This window comes from Magallana gigas, chromosome 10 (genome assembly GCF_963853765.1).
Source record: "Magallana gigas chromosome 10, xbMagGiga1.1, whole genome shotgun sequence".
Classification (NCBI taxonomy): Eukaryota; Metazoa; Mollusca; class Bivalvia; order Ostreida; family Ostreidae; genus Magallana; species Magallana gigas.
Window position 1 is genome coordinate 19,991,084 of NC_088862.1, and position 18,572 is coordinate 20,009,655.

Here is an 18,572-nt window from a genome sequence, read left to right on the forward strand (position 1 = left end):
CCTTTCTGGAAAATATTTTGTTAAAACATGTAACGTAAAAAAAGTTTATATTTACAAGATCTTTCTGCTGATATCAAGAAAAAGGGGCTGGCCCCTCAAATAAGGGACCTAGAGGGCTCTAAAGTCTTTTACCCATAACTCTTTACCGAGGAATATTTTGTAATAAATTATAGAAGCAAATATGTTTATCTCACAGATATGAAGCCAAGCAGTATAACGATTTTCTCATATGTTACGTAATTAGGGATTTTTAGGGGTCAGAAGTCCAAAACTTTGACCACCTATATCTCAAAACGGAAAAATATTTTGAAATGCAGTATAGAAGAAAAGATGCTCAAAATGATGTACTTAACACCATGCAACCTAAAAAATTTGGTTCAGCGGCCCCAATAAGGCGATAAGGGACCGGCCCCTAAAACATTCTTTCTCAGATATCTCAAGAATGGTAACGAATTTCTGAACACTTGTTGAACAAAATGTCTTTATAATTAAATGACCTTTCATTTGATACCAAGAAAAAGGGGCTGGCCCCTCAAATAAGGGACCTAGAGGGCTCTAAAGTCTTTTTACTATAGTTCTTTACTGAGGGATATCTTGTAATAAATTATAGAAGCAAATATGTTTATCTTACAGTTATGAAGCCAAGCAGTATAACGATTTTTTCATATGTTACGTAATTAGGGATTTTTAGGGGTCAAAAGTCCAAAACTTTGATCACCTATATCTCAAAACGGAAAAATATTTTGAAATGCAGTATAAAAGAAAAGATGCTCAAAATGATGTACTTAACAACATGCAACCTGAAAAATTTGGTTCAGCGGCCCCAATAAGGAGATAAGGGACCGGCCCCTAAAACATTCTTTCTCAGATATCTCAAGAATGGTGACGAATTTCTGAACACTTGTTGAACAAAATGTCTTTATAATCAAATGACCTTTCATCTGATACCAAGAAAAAGGGGCTGGCCCCTAACGGTAGGGACCTAGAGGGCTCTAAAGTCTTTTTCCTATAGTTCTTTACCGAGGGGTATTTCGTAATAGATTATATAAGCAAATATGTTTATCTAACAGTTATGTAGATTACCTTATTATGATTTTTCTCATGTGTTACGTAATTAAGGATTTTAGGGGTCAAAAGTCCAAAAATGTGATAACCTATATCTCAAAAAGAAAAATATTTTGAAATGCAGTATAAAAGAATAGATGCTCAAAATAATGTACCTAATAACATGCAACCTTACAATTTTTGTTCAGCGGCCCCAATAAGGAGATAAGGTCCGGCCCCTAAAATATTCTTTCTGAGATATCTCAAGAACGGTGACGAATTTCTAAACACTTGTTGAACAAAACTCTTACACCTGAAACAAAATAGTATCACTTAAAATGAAGATCCTCTTTTCCTGTTTTAAATCATGTATAGCTGTTAAATAGCAAAATCAAGATCGAACATAAATCTCAATTTCTAAAATCAGACGGAAGACCTCCTCGTTGCTCGCAACGAGATCGTGTCTAGTTCCTCTTATGTTTGCATTTGAAATCTGCGACTATGAATAAATTTTGCTTATTCATGCGCCATGAACACAAATTTAACGTCATCACGTGTTTTGAGTATATTTATTTTTTTTAAGATTAAATGAAACGTTCAGCCTTACATTACCAATTTCATATGACTGTAATTTTAACAAATATCATTTAATTATATCTACTCCTTAATAAAAAAAAATTCTCTACAAAGTTTACGGCACTATAATTTTAGTCGCGGAAGCGAACTAATTACTAGTAACATGTTTTAAATATGGTTCCATACTGTTAAATAAATACTGTTCCATGTATGTTTCATATCCCTGACTGAGAGCGTATTTAACAGTAAATATAATAGCGTTACAACTACGATACACATATATTTCATTACAAATAGACATCAGTATAAATATAAAAATAAGCTTTGAATGCTTATTTTTGGATGTCGTCGGTCCTAGTATATCTTGATCATTATAACAAAATAACACAGTATTAAAGATATTGAGTTTTTTAATTTTTTTATCAAGTCAAAATTGTTTGACTTCATATTTAAACATATATTTCTATTTTCTCTTATAATTCACATCATAAACAAGAATTTAAAAAAGCAATATTTCGATATAAGATGAAACATTTTAGAATTAATATTTTTCTTTCCGCCTGTGCTCATTCTCGACCTTTTTCTATCTGCCTTCAAAGAAAAAAATATATTTGGTTCTCAAATAAGGTGGTACATGTACATATGAAATGTCCTCTGCGAGACACATTTTGTTTGTCCCGTCACGTTACCTTTCAGACCAATCAGATGACGCATTAAAAAGAATTATGATACTAATTAGTGGTAACTTATTACTGCTGAATAAGATAATACGCGTATATATACGTAATAAAAAGGCAAATTAAGTGCTAATCAGAGATAACTGAAAAAAATAGACCTTACTGATGCTATACTAAGTCGTACACACAGATCGTCTTTTCAGCGTAATTTATCGTATAATGTCATATTTGATTGTACGAAGGGTGTGTGGAGTCGTAAGAAAAATAGACTTATTCGAAATAATGAGACGATGGGTCATATGAACGAGAATCTCGAGGAAGATACACTTCTGTAAATCTCTTTACTGTTGTAGAATCATCGATATTTGTGGAGGTATCGTGGCACAAGCCGACATCCTAAACGGACTCTAAAACGTGAGTTCTATAGATACATGTAGTTTATACATAAAAGTATACTCGTAATAACGAGATCTTTTCTCGTAATTACGAGATAAAAATATTTTTTTATGACTATTCGTCTTTCGTAGATTTCACTCTGTTAATTATATATACGTAATGTCGCGTTATTTCGACAAATCACTTCCTACTTCTAATAGACAATTAATTAAATATACAAATTATGAGATTATGTATCGATTTAACAATTTAATGCGTAATTATTATGACTTACAAAAGTTAAGTTCGGTCTTTCAAATCGTGATATTTATTCAGTAATAAATGTTTATTACATCATGTATTTCGTAATTACGACTATTCATCTTGAAGGCTCAGTAAAACAAGAATAAACTTAATTGATATCCACAAAAACAATACCAAAAACAAAAAATAGAAATAAACTAGACACGATCTCGTTGTGCGCAACGAGTGGGTCTTCCGTTTGATTATGAATAAATGATAGGGTTGAATCAAAATGTTGACATTTGGTACAAGTTACTATATTAACTTCCTTTTAACTAATTTTTTTACCTACACTGCAATATTGAGATTTCCGGAAAAGGTCATTTTAAAACTGCAATATCTCTGCAATACGTTGTCTGATTTTAAAACGGTTCTTAGTTTTGTATTCAGTACAAAAATGTCTACAAAACGTATATGCTATAATTGAAATTTTGGAATCGCGACCGGAAGTGACGGACAGCCTGCTCATATTAAAATTTGATAAGTTTAAAACATATTCTGATGAAAAGAAATTGTAAATGTTTTAATTTGAAAATTTTTTAAAACACAATTTTCTAAAAATGCTGTTTGAGCGGACCAGAAGTGACGGACGATCATGGTTTTACCTGTCCGGCACCAAGAATTCAAAAATATACATGTAATATTCCTTAAAATTTCAATGTTCTATCTTTAATCGTTTTTGAGAAATAGGGAGAACAAAATCACTTTTTAAAAAAAGACCAGAAGTGACGTCTTCAACAAAAATATACGGTACGTGATAAACGACCTTGATATTTTGTATTATTCTTGAAAATTACTTAAAAATCCGTTGTAGCAGATATAAATTATTTGAGTTTTTAGAAAAATGTTAAGAAAAAAAAACAGAATAATAATAATAGTGAAAAATAGAGAAAAAGAAACCTAACAAAAACCATAGAGTCTTCCGTTGGAAACGGAAGACCCTAATAAATAAACAAAAATTGTGAAAACATAAACCAAAAAATAAGAAAATCCAGCTTCATTCCTAAAAATGAAGAAAATATAATGAACAGTTTGAAAAATCAAACAATTTGTAAAAATGATAATTAGTTGAAAAAATATTATACTTCTGTGGAAACATACGTAAGTAGATTCAGATATAATTTACTTACGTATTTACTCTGTCTTTTGATGTATATGTCGTCTTATCACGTGTAAACACGTTGTTTATGTATCTCTTTCTATTGTGTATGTTGTAAATTACAACCAAAGAGATGAAACAAACTTTTTCTTATTTAAATTATTGTAATTAAAACGAGCGAATGAATTTCTTTGATAGATACATGTATCATATTTCAAATCAATTCCGATAATGATCTGACAATGTATTTCAAATAATCAAATCATGAAATGTCTGCCAGTAATTTTAGGATGAGTAGAAATACAAACTGGTTGTATCCAGAATTATTGTTCGAAAATGCAGTTGAAAACAGGGTCAGTTTCAGTTGAGAACCATTCAATGATAAACGACAAAGGCAAAATGAGATAACCGTATCCTCTAAGGGATACCCATCCTCAATAAACTATTTCAGTTACTGTTCTACAGATATAATATATCTCAGACGATTTCTTTTTTTCTTTTACACTACGCCTATTGGCATTGCTTATTATAAGGTAATCTTGCAGTCGTTCGATGAATCTCCCAAAATCATATTAAATATAGAATTAAGATTCTTTCATCAAATATATAGTTACGCAATAATGGACGTTATTTGATAATTTCAAGAAACATTAAACATGAATAGTATGAAGTATTCCCAAAGCATAACTTAGTTTTCTGTTGTTCCCACGGACATAAAGTGATTGTCAACGAAGAAAAAAGTGTATTACATATAATGGTGTGGGAATAAACAAAATATGTACATTTAAAAGCAACCAATTGGCGACGCATTATCAAGTTCATCAACACGTGATCATGAAACAATATTCAAATCTACAAAGTATTATTCCCTCTATTTCTTACGGAAACCTATAGTTAATTCATAGCTCTATAGAAACAGCAAGACTGAAATCTACACGCCCCGTTTATCGATTGGTCGAAATCTACAGCTGCTGAAACTAATAAGAAACTGACAGGACAGATATAGACACGCTCTGTTTATCGATTGGTCCAAACCTACAGCGACCTAGAAAAAATCAAGGACTGCACGTAATAATCATGACGATGTCATACTCAAAGTCTCACAGGAGGCGATTTGGCTGTTTCTTTTAGCTAAAGTACTTACGAACATTGACAGTAATTTAGTGAATTTAATTTACTTTTCATAATCAATTTATCAATTAGCTAAAAAAAAAATGTTAATGCTAACGCGGGTTATGTATTTTTTCTGCAATGTCGCTACCTTCATATCCCGAATGAATCACCAAAGAAAGCATTTTATTGTTTAAATATACAGCATATCATGGATATTAAATAGATTTTTTTAAAATAATAAATTACAGTAAATGATTCAAAATGATTTGTACATCAGCTGTCAATTAACTTTTTAAACTACGTAAATCATACTTTAGAAAATTTATGTTCTGAACAAAACCGCATATATCAAAAGTTTTACACCAGTGTCGTAAAAAAAATTAAAAACTTGTAAGCTTTTAATACCATAGTTATAATTCTATTCTTAGAATACTAGCAATGGAAAAAATCGAAGTTCCAAGTTATCTGAAGTTTACAAATAGAGACATAAAAGAACTATTAGTGAAGAATGTCGGGGTCTTCCGTTGCTCCCCCAACAGATTTGGTTATTATGAACGCCATCTTTACCACTGCAGTCTATTTTCCCTCCAATATCGATATGTCTCGTGGACAGTGTTTTATTTATGGAATACTTGATAGGAATGCTAGGATTTTGATAAAATAATGCAATTGTCCTCAAGAGACCAAAGCAATGGCTGTAGAATAGCGACTGAAACTCTATCTATTCCTGCCTATTTTAGAAACTTAAGTGGACGTTGGAGTCAGTTTGGCAAAATTCTTTATCAAATTGCATACCCATACTTTTATCTTTCTTAATACACATCACATATCTATGACCAATTCTTGTATGTAAATGAAGTTTGTCACGATTTAAGCTGTAATTTTTTATATCTTAAGTTTCCCATTTTTATTGTTTATATCTATAGTATAGCCTAAGCTTTTTACTTTCTTATGAGAACCCAGACTGTCCGTTGTCCTGTGAAGAGCGATAGTTACACAAATCTAACCATCTTTACTTTGAAGACTTGCCTCTGCAATGGTTTTGCTTGTTGATTCTGAACACAATCACACAGTCCCTATCGTTTGCTAATTTCGTTCTTTAAAGGGGTAAAAACAAGATTGGAGTTTGTTGTTTTTGAATTTTTTTTTGGAATTATTAGTTGTTGTTGCCTTGAATGGTTAACATGGACATTTCAAAGCTTTACTAAAATATTAATGTAAGCTTTACTAAAAATGTTAATGTCATTAGTCGTGCTTTAAGCGTGAAACAGAGTTCGAATTTTTTTCCTCGAGTCAATTTTTTGTCGACAATGGTGTTATATTGATTTATGTTTATCTAAAAAAAATTGCCGTTTAAAAAGTTTTTTTTGTGAACATGGTAAAGCAATTTATAATGTTTGTCACAAATCGTTAAACCTACATGCTATGCTAGTTTTTTTTGTGCGGAAAAGGTAAGAAGTTGGATTTGGCTTTGAGATTTGCTCTTTGTAAACAAAAGCCTTGTGTTTGAAAAATTAATGAGTAAAGCTCGGGTCAAGGACCATTCACTCAAATAGAACTGACTCATCCAGGCAAAAAAAAAACCATGGACACAACCAATCCTCTCCATAGAAAAGTTTAAATCAATCCACACACATTGGCGTGTTCATATTTCGTTTCAAATCGGCTGTACTATCCGATTTGATAACACAGTTTTTTTTGTAGTAAAAATGTTTATTTTAATCTATTATTATTTCGTAAACGACATATTTATCAAATTCAATTGTGTATATACATCAGTAAATATTTAGTTACATTTACCGACGCCGTTAAAAACTTTTAGCATTAGTAGTCGGAAATCTTTTTGCTGATGCTTGTTTTTTCAAAAAAATTATTTTGCTATCTAATATCAGTCAACAAAAATGATTGCTACTGATAAAATGTAGTCGATTTTTTTTTGTCTCGGACTAACGTTATACAATATAACGATACTCTCTTTGAAATTTGAATAACGACAGCGATGTAAGGACAGGTTAACACGACTCTTATCAAGGCTGGTAAATGGTGAGAGACAATGCACTGCAACAAAAGTTAAGTTACTGAAATTATTACAAAAAAACCTCCTAATGACATCTAATGATTCAACGCGTCAGTCCATCAGATCCATTCATATAGAGTTTGCTGTGCCGCGGGGGGTATAGAAATGAAGCAATTTGTTCAAATGTTCTGACAATTAAACATTAAGGACACTCTCATTGATCGGAAATTGAGTATGTTGTAAAGGTGCTCGATCGCTTTTTGCAAAGTTCTCTATTGGTTTATACTAGAAACAATGAAACACCCGACCAGCTTCGAAAACCACAAGACGAACCATAAATAATTACTGGATTTTAGGTGGGCTGGATGGTTAAGGCAATTGTTAGATTATATTGCTCTCCTCATGAAGAAGATCTTTGTATAAAGATATAGTAAACAAATTTTTTAAGATTTATGAAAATTTTCTTTACATAATAATAGTATAAAGTTTATACAACATACATGTAGCGTAAAGTTGTAGGTAAATCATCTGGTGGCTAATTTGTTTACCATTTAGCCTCCTTAAGAAGATAATTCTACGCACGTGCTGGCCCCATGTTACACTGCCGACCGTGCAGCTGATTAAATTGGAATAATGAGTAAAAGTGACACATTCAAACTTGATTCAGTTAATTTAGTGTATTTCTTCCTCTCCCTTCTCTCTCTATTTATTTCCCCTCAGGGAGATAATTAACAACACTAGGAATCAAATTTTTCATCCCCTTATCAAAAGAAAATAAAACGTATTCAATACCTTCAGAATACACTTTACGAAACAAGCTTATTTATCAAAATCAATTAGGTCTTATATCATGTTTAGGTTTGCAGTGAGAAATAAATTTAGATAAATGACTGGGAGTATAGAGGCTTATGACGGTCGTTAATTCCTCCTGGCGTTTTACAGGGCATAAGATCATCTTAACTCCATTATGGGTTGTTGGACATAAAGATGTTCTTTTCCATTGATCTTCTTATGACTACACAGATTGTTTTATTTCAATATATAAACTTGCTCTCGGTTACGAACTGTTGAAGACACCCTGTCAAACACTGTACAACTTAGGTAGAATTCAGAATACAAGTAAACTAACGATAATTGTTAGGATGGTAACGCAGCACATGGCAATAGAAATATACATTTCATAAAGTATTAAAATTGCTATTAATTTTCAGAGAGAAAGTAGCGAAGAAAGTAAATAAATAGAATATACAAATTTGAGGGTGTTGCACTTCCTATGCTAAGTTTCCCTAAGGGAGTTGCAGATAAAATGGAAGAATTCGATATTAATATTTTTTGCATGCATTGTTGTGTATAAAGCAGTGTAGAATTTCATTTGAAAAGTTTGTACTAACTTATTGAAGACCATGAAATGAATTTGAAAATGGTTACACTGACAAACGTGGCAGATTTCACGCTTTATTAAAGGGGAATCCTCATCACTGTGAAAAACTGCCTCCTTGAAACAAAATCAATTTAATCTTAATGTTTAGAGTATAACAATTTCTTGAAAACTGCCATTTCTGATTTTTGTTTCAAAGAGGCATTTTAATAAATCTGACTTTTGGAAAAAAAATCATATATACATTTGAAATCTAAAAAAGATGTGTTAAATTTCCCCTCTTTACATGTAATTCATGTCTAGATTAGTCGAGTGGTAACGCAGTTAGAATAGATCATAACAATGTCTTACATTTTTGACTGGGTCAAATCCCGAAAAAGATGGATTTTTAAAATTATAGTTCTTTTAATCGCATGGACAAGTAATGTATATAGATACTTTAAGAACGTCAGAATAAAGTTATTTAAATTCCTGTTAATGAAATATTTTGCATGTCTTCTCATTTTCTTCTGAACAAGAGATTTGAAAACAATGTATTCATAATGCATTAATGTAGAAAGTTGATTTTTCACCCTTTTTTTTAAATGACCGGGTATACTGATTTCAAAAATACATGTACAGGTTGTTAAAAGCGAACAAAAACATTTTTAAAAGTTTGAATCGAGGATGAAGCAATATGTTACTGAAAATATGTACTGATTACTAGTAATTTGTTCTACCTTTTTATCTAGGAGATTTAGCGTTTATTTAGATATTATAGAAACATGGGATGGTTACAATTACAACTCTGACGGTTTTGAAGAGCCAGAATCAGATTTATTCATATATTTCAAGAATGATTTTTTTAAAACACGTTGGACAGTAGAAATCAAATTGATATATTTTAACATTAAAATACAGAATATATGGTTATATTTCTAAATGTATTTCGTGGTTGCCATGTTCGATAGAAATGTGCGTAAAATATTTGTTTACTATTATTTTGCCTTCATACGGAACACACCCGCTATGTAAATTTAGTCGTCCACGTAATGTGTCTATATTTAAATATGGCTCCTAAATGATACGGATATCTTGAGGTCCTTTCCACGTTAGGGAATAGACCCGCTTTTATGCAACACCTTCTTTACAACATCAACACTAGACATCCACTTGAATCCGGTTTTGGCCTGTTGCCCCTTGGAACCCACTTTCTTAGCACTGTGCTAGTTTATTATCGCTAAGTGTGAGTTAGCAATATAAACAACTACATGTATGGGAATACCTATGCAATGTGGCAATTATATATTTTACAAAAATATTATTTGGTCCACGTTATCTAGTTCCACTGAGTGAGATAAGTCACCAAACGGTTGACCATATATCTCAACCATTTCATTGGCACAATGGTAGTACATGTATCGGTAAGCGCTTCTAATGTACCAGCTAACATGAGTTAGTTATGACCTTTCCATACCCATAAAGGAAGTGTTACAGACACCAACCATTCATCACTACTATACCCCAAATTCAGCATGGGAATGTTGTAAATGAGCCATATGTTGTAGGTAATAATTAAAATATATAACTCTAGCACTCTTGGAGATTCTTGTATATGTTAAGTGTTAAGAAGTTAGTAGCAATGTATGTCGATACTAAATATTAAATAAGTAAAAGTCAAGTTGTAAAATGACTTTCGCCCTTCAACATCGGTTAAAAGTTGTGCATATTTTCTGCAAATAAACATAATTTAAAATCTTAAAGAAAAAATAGAAATGAATACTCATCCTTTTCTTTTTTACTAAATTTAGCTTGCATACAATGTTTGAATTTTATGCATAAAAACAAACATGTTTCAAGATCCTGTTATGTGGTTGTATGTTTGAGTTTCAGCTAAACACACTTATCTTATTTACATGTAAGATATGCGTTAGGTTTGGCATCGAACAGGAACATCAGGTCTCTGTTTGAACTCTTTTGAACGGAGATTAGTTTAACTCTGTTTTCTTGTTCTTATTTGTCTAATTCAAAGCAATAGTAATATAATACATATAGTTTTACATCTTAAAGCAAAATTGATTTTATAATTACCAATTCACAGCTCTACAATATGCAACAAATAAATTCTATCGGGTGATTTCATCAATGCCCATCATTCAAGTAATGAGGCGCAAAAATATCAATAGACAGACATAAGCACCTCTCTTAGACAAGTTTGAACTCAATTACAAGAACGCGGAAGTTCCCAATTTCTGAACTAATGATTTATATTGTCTGCAAATTAAAAAGAACTGATCACTTAAATATACATCTGACGTAATCAATGTTCTATCGCACTACATTGACAACAGAACGCTATAATTAACACCATCATTTATATATTTTGAACCTAGATGCAATTTATGAAATCTTAGAATTGAATTCAATCACAATCTGAAGATATATATTATGTGCACTAATGAATACTTAAAATAAGTTTATCATTCTACATTCAATATTCTTCGGCAATTATTGGCAATTTTCATATGGTTCGTTTTTGTCTCTAGTCAAACGCAGAGACATAAACATATTTTCAATAACACTGCGTGATGTATTATTATCAGAGTTATTAACAAATGTCCTTACAATTTTCAGCACAAATCTGATAGGGCTATCTATCAGTGTCATCTTACAAATCCCCCGCCGCATAACATTTCAAAGGCTGGGCCGAGGTATGATAGATATCTGTCATCTGATTATTCCATGGTTATTAAAACTAGAAACGAAACGAACTGTATCGTTAGAAAAACAAACAAAACGAATCGTATCGTCCAAAGGACGTACCGTTCAAAAAACGAACCATGCCTGCGCGGATCCAGAAAAAAATTTCCCGGGGGGGAGGGGTCCGACGCTTTTTTGAGCTTGCTATGGCGTGGGGGGAGGGGGTCCGAGGCATATTGCTGGTATTTTTATAATGTAATTTAAAGAAATTTGAATTTTGCAAGGAGGGGGGGGGGTCCAAACCCCCTGAACCCTCTTTAGATCCGCAAATGCGTGCCATGTAAGTTACATATTCATAAAATACACGGTACCGTGTAACTGATGAAGTATCCGGTTTCAGATTTCAGTTGCGCAACTGGTCATACATTTACGAAATCAAAAAATGTAAGGGTACAACGCATCAAGCTGTAGAAATGACGAGTTATTTTGAAGAAAAATAGTTGAAAAAGTTAAAGATTGCTTTAAAGGAAAAATTCATAACTTTTTGTTTGTTATGTTTGTGCTTAAGGTGGTATGGGACAGATCCATGTTGTGAAATACTATTCATCGAAATAAACAAAACAAAAAAATCAAGCGTAATTTTATAGATATTTTTTCCCTTTAAATTTGTACTTAACAGCGTAGCGCAGTGGGTTAGAGATTTCAATATGTCTCTGTAAGTCATGAGTTCGAATCCCGCGGGGGTTTTTAAAATGTTTACCTTTCCAATAATTTTCAAAACGTATTTTTTGGTTAAATATTGTAAAATTTGAAAATTCTAAACCGGTGAAAGTATCTTATTTATAGTTGCGTTATAATTCACAATATTATTGACAGATGTCCCATACCACCTGAACGAAGAACTACATAAAACTCCGATTCTCGTTTTTGTGTTAAGATATCTTATGAGAAAAGAGCATAGTGTAGTGAACTTGGAGGTAATCGTCGTATTGATTATAGTGATCTCCTGGTTTTCACTGAAGCATAACGTAGTAATAGATTGTATATATCGCCACAGTATTTAATTTAAAGTAAATAGTCCTGAATAAGAAATTGAAATTACAAAGTTTCTTCATTTAAAAAAAATCTTTGACTAAAGTCATCTTCTTGCATTATCCCTCTATCATAAGTTATGTTAGTTATATCTGAAAACGTATACGTATACATCCGTATCGCTTAGGAGCCATATTTAAATATAGACACATTACGTGGACGACATAATTCTGTTTGAATTTGACTCGAATTATTAGATAAACCAAAAATTCAAGGAATATAATTGTGCAGTGCAGTGCAGAAGATGAAATTATTTGAATTTTTGGGTAATAAGTCACAGTCAAACTTTAATCCTCTACTTAAAAATTAATTTTCCTTTGTTAGATTACATATTTTTGTGTAATCTGTAGTAATTTATATTCAAGTGGTTCACGACACTGCATCTCCATACACACATGGCAAATACTTTACAAAATATACAGTTTGTATTAGTTAACAAAAGAAAAAAGTTCAAAAAGTTCTTTAAATCAGGGTTAGTGTTAAAATACATTTATTTAGATTCCATTTTGATTCAGAATACAAGTAATGAAGTATTTATAAATGGTATAATGTACTTGGCATCATGATCTATATATACTAGTATTCGGATCAAAAACATCACCCCCGGTAATCCTGTAAGCCATACTGACCTCAATTGCTTTCCAACATGGCAAGGGAAAAGAATACTTATTCAATAAATAATGTAATTCGCAGTAACAAACGTCAAATCAGCTATCATAATGTGTTTAATATGAAAGGAACGGCAAGATTTGGTGAAGAGTACGTCATTAGATTGAGGTCTCCGCTGGAGCAGGCCTCCAAACACCGGCTATAGCAGTACTCTGTCAGGCTTAGACCTTATCTACGGAGGCACTGAAATGAATAATTGTGTTTCAGCAAACGGTTAGTGTTTTTATAAATCTTTGACCTTTTCCTAGAAATTGAATAAGAACATATATTGATATTATCTCCGTCTATTTTACGTCATTCAGTTTCACCAATACTCGCATGTTTAACTCAAATCCATACAAAACTATTGATATAATAATTCTTTTATTTCCCCATTTTTTAATATAAAAGATGTTAAAAATTATTTTATTTCTCAAAAAAGTTACGATAACGTTTCATTTTCAATGGTAAGGTATTCTGTAATATTGAAATGAAATAGTGATACTCATGGAAAGAAATGAAGTTTTGTTATTAGTATAAAATCTTTTGGCTTTTATATTAATATGAAATCTTTATCTCTATAGCAAACTGTAAAAAAATGTTGATTAACCTCATATTTATTCTTTGTTACCTGTTTGTGTTTCCCCACGTCATTATATAAATAGTGTCTGTTTGGGAGGGTAACAGTTGAAATTGACACCCCGAGAAAACCATTGTCAACCGACGCGAAGGGTGGTTGACAATGGTTTTCGAGGGGTGTCAATTTCAACTGTTATCCTCTCAAACAGGCACTATTTATTTTGTTATACTGAATGTCTTAATTTTTAAGAAAATTTTACTGCTTTTATATAGGAATAACGTGAATTCTACAGCAAACCGTACGCGCATAACTTTCGCGCATGTAACAATTTTTAATGTTACCCGTTGCTAAGTGCGTTGCTAACGCTGAGGGTAATAGAACGGATTGTGAACTGCGTCTTAAACAATCAGATTTCAGTTTAACATGAAAGTATAACAATTTCATATACAAAACTAAATAACAAATATAACCTGAACAATTTGCGTAAATTGTATTAAATAAATACTTATTTTCAAATCATGGTAAGTCCAAAAGCCATTACACTATACTATCATATGTGATCAAATTTTTAATCTATTGCACAAATTGCACAACACTGAAAAATTTAATTGGATCGGTACTAATGTAAATAAACCCCAAACATTTAGACATAAAATGATGTGTCACTGCAACATATAAGGTTTTATATGCAGCTTTGTGTTGTAATCAAGGAACGAGAGGGAGAACCAAATACACTCACTATCCGGTCGTCAGTTCAGAGGTAGCAGCCTTTGATGCGTAATCTCTGTGGAGATTAGCGTTTGGAGATTTTCAATATGAGATTGCAATACCTCTGCAGTGCCTCAGAAAAAAAAGATTGATGGAAAAGCGTGGAAACTAATCAATATGTCGACTTATAATGACCACTCTGGCATTTGAATAAAGCTTTTTTTCATTTCTCTTCTCTTTGTTTTATCGCTGTTCAGGCTAAGAGACATAGAATAAAAAAAATCTATACGCAAAAGCATTAATTTGGAAGGAAGGGAGGTTTTGTGCTAGAAGAGCTTTGTCAGAGTAATAAGGATAAATTTTTATTTTGTGACATCATTCAATAACACATTGTCAATGAATTAGACAAATGTTTATTAATAACATTGAATATCTCATTTATATCATTATGAACCAATGTTAAGGTTTCACCTAAACAACATAAAGTGAGAGTCTTGATATGTCAGCTATGACTTTTAATTATAGATTGTGTGTATTATACGTTTTCGTGAAGTGCAAGCCATAAGTCTAGTTACATTAGTTTTTTAATATTCGCTTTGTTCTTTAATTCAAACTAGTGTATAACCGGCGTTATCGGTATAACCGGTATTATCGGTATAACCGGTATTATCGGCATGCCAATGCAAGGATAACAATATAACCCATGAATGATGCTAGGGAACCCATGACATTGTATTACGAATGTAATTGGGTTGTAAAATGGTGCAAAAGGAATCATGTATTAACATATTTACACCTACAATCAGTATGGAGGTACCCATTAATAGCCTTCTTGCAAAAAAACAAACCCCCCCAAAACAACCCCAACATGCTGGTATTTTTAAATTAGACACACGTTTCAAATAAAACTATCAAACTTTACATTAACTTACAAAACACTTTAGCAAATAAAATACATTATTGAAATTGCTGTATGTCTTTTAAATTTTTACACATCCAAAAATATGGGCTTTGCTTACGTTGGGCTTAAATATTTGGCTGTCATAAAAATTCCTTCCATCACTTGCAGTAAAAAAACAGAAATGTTTGAGACATTTTAGCTTTCTGTATGTGGGGGAGATGTACAGCTAGATAAGTTAATGCGTAAGAATCCAGTAAATATCAATTAAGAGAGAGCCACAGAAGTAGCAAAATATCCAAGTCTTTCACAAAGGACCGGCCAGGAGAACTGTCACACTGACGGAGGCTAGAGATGGTCAACAAATTAACCATCAGATCTGCCTAGAATTTTAAGATATGATTTGTTCAGCTATTAACTATTGTTTGTTAGGAAAAATTCCATATATTGTACCATTTGAATTGGGTATTTTTCAATATTGTTCAATAAAGCTCTTCTTCTCAAGGAGATCAATACAGTCTGAAATATGGTTACAACTACCGAACCCTCTTGAAATCAATTTGGTATATTTTCTATCTACGACATTCCATTCACTGTATCGACGGGAAGTACATCTATGTATTTTAATCTTTTTTATGAATAAAAAATTAAATCTTATATTTTGTCTCGTTTCATCTAGATCTAATCTGTATACGATTGGTTTATACTCAAAAGAAATTTGAATCAAACTGTTGGGGGGGGGGGGGGGGGGGGGGGTTGATAATTGATTGCTGCAATGTCTTCCGTATACTGAAGAGAAACTATTGCCATTTTCATGTTAAAAAATTTAAATGCTTTTTTAAAAGCAAAGGCTCGTTTTTAAACTTAAAACATATTTGATGTTTCATTCCGGAATGATTTCAGATTGATATGAAGCAGAAAATCAAAGTAATCTGTAGTATCATTCATATAATGAATTATAATATGATTTCCATAATCTATACTCACCAAAAGAGTACAGGCAACCTCTCAGCTTCATGAAAAATTCATATAGCCTTCTCCAATAATGATGTTAATTACAATGGTAAATAGATGTGACCCCGTGCTCGCTAGAATCTATTTTAACATCTAGAAAGGGAGGATAGTATTCAATGACAGCCTTGCCGCTCTGTGTGAAGTCTCTGAACCCATCGTCTGCAAAATATCACTGCAGCTGTTTTCTTTTCACTACAAACAGGAAGTATGATCTTAGTTTTCAGACCTTTATAAATTTTACTCTCGTGGGTCGCCATGGGTTCAGATGACCGGTATTGACTTAAAACATAATTCATCTTAAGTTTATGACTAACTAGAACAATGAATGATGCAATTCTTCCATCAGATCTAACTAAAGATTTTTGTAACTCCAAGGGGGTCACTGCCTGTGTTCCCCCGCGGGCCCGTACCCGAGATAGAATCGGATAGCCCTGATTGCTGTCAATATTTACAAGTGCAGACTTTAATCACCGCTCCAGCACATATATAGGGCCTCGACGTTACGCAGGCAGGAATGACCGCACACCTACGCAACTCAACAGGTACCAACGTTAACGCAAGCAGGGATGACCGCACCCTTGTGTCAACAGCTCAACCTAACGCAAGCACTTGCGCTAGAAATGCCAACATCAGCAGGGATGACCACACACTAGTGCTCCGCCGCAACCACCACCAAAACAAGCAGGGATGACCGCACACTTGTATCAATGCGATACAGAGCGGGGATGACCGCTCACTCTGTATCGTACGTTAGATCACCCAAAGATTAGATATACGAGATGACCACACTCTTAATCTAGACTTACCTGTCTAACTTTAACCCCAAACTTTCGCTCCAATTATTGATAGAGATACTATATTTATATATGTGCCTGCTTAAAATAATTTGAAGTATCTAAAAATTAGAAATCAAAAATAAACACACTAATCCAATCTATTCCAAAACTACTTATGCACAACACCTTATTTACATATACTATTTATTATTGTATAAAAATAATCATCACAATAATTGGTTAACAGAGGATGCATTAATTAAATAATCAAGAATCAATAAATCAAGGGCAATAACTCAATACAAAAATACAGTAATAAGCTGCCCGCTTCATTTTTATATCTTTATCTTGGAAATAAACTATTATTTATAAAATCCTAGTATTTCAGATATCAGAATTCTATATTCTACATCTATGTAATTGTATATCTTTATCTTGTCAAAGAAATAAAAAAAACGGTCACGGCCATCCATCCCTCCCTCTGAATGATGTTACTCGTGCTGTAGTGGATATTTCTTTCATATACATGTATACTAAAAACTCATTGCAAAAGATAAAGTATCAAAATTCTGAACCTGAAATCTGCTTTTTATATCCGAAGATAGCCTCTTAACCTGATTTTTAGGCATCGTATTACTGATGAAGACTAATCTTTAGCTTGTTATAAAACAATCATTCCACTACCAAATGCTAGCTTCTCAGGAGTTAATTCTTTGAAATAAAATTGTTAAACGTAGTTAAGTTTGTAGCAACATAGCTGGTATCGCAGAATTTTCACTTTTCAATATGGCATACCGTCTGCTTCTCCACATATTGTGTTATAAATGAAAACTAATGTCAAAGAAAAAATAGGAAAAGTTTTTATTGGTTGGGGGTTCCGCTTGATTAGCTATCTTTTTTACTTTGGTTTACCAGACGAGAGACTTTAGACGTCACCAATCCAGTTCTTTAATTTCTAACCTTATTGACAAATATATTGAATTGTCTCCAAGGATCTTTGTTCAATACCTTGTCTCATCATTTGGCAAAATTTTACAGAGAAAATAGATATAATTGAATAACAGAGGAAGTCGGCTGTCTCGCATGTTGTCCTCTGCTCGCGGGGGTCCACAGAAGGTCAGAGGCTCTTCCTCTCAGTAAAAAAGCGCTATGTTGTTTTGGAAAGCGGATTGCAAGCAAAGTAGCATAGCAGATGGTGTATTTTGCATGCCAATACCTTTTCCAATGTTTTGTATAACAAAACATTTGTATTGTATATTTTTTGAATGGTATTTAATAGATCTCGATTTGTTTAGAATATTTTTTAGCAATGTATGTACCTTGGGTTTGGTTTGGGGAAATTTTTTACGAATGATTTTATTTGTTTTATCTTGTAGTTTATCACACTTGGTTACTTTCAAATGCCTATTGAGAGAAGATACATTGAAAGGGTTTTATTATATAAATAGTGCTTGTTTGGGAGGGTAACAGTTGAAATTGGCACCCCGAGAAAACCTGGTGAATTTTCTCGGAGTGTCAATTTAAACTGTTACCCTCCCAAACAGGCACTATTTATTTTATTATACTGAGTGTCTAAATTTTTGAGAAATTATCAC

The 18,572-nt window shown here is 32.5% G+C and overlaps 2 long non-coding RNA genes across 2 annotated transcripts; one reads left to right on the forward strand and one right to left on the reverse strand.

Moving 5' to 3' along the window:
• The first annotated feature begins 2,587 nt into the window (after positions 1 to 2,587).
• On the forward strand, positions 2,588 to 14,519 carry LOC136272194 (uncharacterized). The gene is made up of 3 exons (XR_010710155.1): positions 2,588 to 2,711; positions 13,091 to 13,235; positions 14,274 to 14,519. It is a non-coding gene; the product is annotated as an uncharacterized lncRNA (long non-coding RNA).
• On the reverse strand, positions 12,666 to 17,038 carry LOC105344140 (uncharacterized). Its single transcript, XR_902823.4, has 3 exons — positions 17,008 to 17,038; positions 16,175 to 16,393; positions 12,666 to 13,205 (listed from the first exon to the last, which is right to left on the reverse strand). It is a non-coding gene; the product is annotated as an uncharacterized lncRNA (long non-coding RNA).
• Positions 17,039 to 18,572: the final 1,534 nt, after the last annotated feature.